We start from the raw sequence: 1,652 nt of genomic DNA, 5'->3' as shown, positions 1-1,652 counted from the left end.
GCCCGCCGGAGGATACTAAATAAAAAAAGATGAAAGTTTTACAGCTGAACTTAAACCACTGTGAAGCGGCACAGGATCTGTTAAAGCAGACTGTACGCGAATTAAAAATAGATCTAGCTATAATGAGCGAACATTATAGTACACTAGACAATCACTGCTTGGCTACCAGCAAGTGCAACAAGGCATCGATATGGACGTGTGGTAAATTCCCACTAGAGAAGGTCTACGACGGAGGGGAAGCATACGTAAAAAGTACAGTGAATGGAATAACGTTTTTCAGCTGTTATTTACCCCCCAGTCTATCAATCGAAGAATACAAACAAAGACTGGACAATATTGTTAGCGACGCTAAAAGTATAAAGCCGATAGTGATTGCCGGTGACTTCAATGCCTGGGCCATTGAATGGGGCTCAACATTGACAAACCTCAAGGGAGAGTGCCTACTAGAAGCATTGGCCACCCTGGATGTAGTATTACTGAACTGCGGCCAAAAGGATACATTCACAAGGAACGGTAGAAGCTCTAAGATTGATTTGACATTTATCAGCGATCCACTAGCTAATTCAACTGAGTGGCAAGTGTCAGATATCTACACACATAGTGACCACCAAGCTATCATATTCGAAATACATGACCGCTCAGCAAGAACCATTCCTGCGGTAGCTACTCCAAATCCGCTATGGAAGGAGTTAACTTTGGACAAAGAAGCTTTTAAGCTCTCAATGGACGACATCCACCTAACTGGCAGTGCGAATGATAAAGCAATACAACTGATGCGCTGCATAACAAATTCATGTAACGCATCTATGGCAAAGAAAGGCCGGCGGAATGGCAGACAACATGTGTATTGGTGGACTGACCAAATTTCCGAACTGAGAAGAAAATGCAAACATGCGCGACGCCTATGTCAAAGAGCAAGGGGTCGCGAAAATTTTATAGTGCACCAAGAAGCCTATAAAACATCGAGAACTGACCTAAAAAAGGCGATATCGAATAGCAAGGCAAGATGCTTCAAGGAAATGTGTGAGGAGGTCGAGAATAACCCCTGGGGACTAGGATATAAAGTGGTTATGAAAAAATTATATAGCTACCGTCCACCAGTTACAACAGACGCAGCTAAACTACAAGCAATAGTTGAAGGTCTCTTCCCGCAGAGAGCTGATATAACCTATACAGTACAAGATAGTGAGCCACAGAATGAAATACCTGAGGTTAGCAGGCAAGAATTGGAAGTAGTATGCAAAGGTTTGAAACTAACCAAAGCACCTGGAGTAGATGGAATACCAAATCTGGCACTAAAGATGGCCACAGAAATCAATGTTGATTCATTCAGGGAAGTGTTCAACGCATGTATAAAGGAGAGAACATTCCCCCGGATATGGAAAATACAAAGGTTGGTGCTTATACCAAAGGGCAATAACGTACAAGATGCATCAGGCTACCGCCCGCTATGTATGATTGATACGGCCGGTAAACTTTTGGAAAAGATAATTAGCCGAAGACTAGAAGAAACCTTGAATGGCAATGGTTTATCAGATAGACAATTTGGTTTTCGGAAGGCACGCTCCACAATAGAGGCCGTGGAAGCAGTCATAGCCATAGCAAAAGATGCCATTAAAGGAGACCGTTGGCTCGAAGGAGACAAAGAATAC

The sequence above is a fragment of the Teleopsis dalmanni genome, chromosome 1, assembly GCF_002237135.1.
Source record: "Teleopsis dalmanni isolate 2A chromosome 1, ASM223713v2, whole genome shotgun sequence".
Taxonomy (NCBI): domain Eukaryota; kingdom Metazoa; phylum Arthropoda; class Insecta; order Diptera; family Diopsidae; genus Teleopsis; species Teleopsis dalmanni.
The sequence above is the reverse complement of the archived record's forward strand: the minus strand, read 5'-3'. Positions refer to the sequence as shown.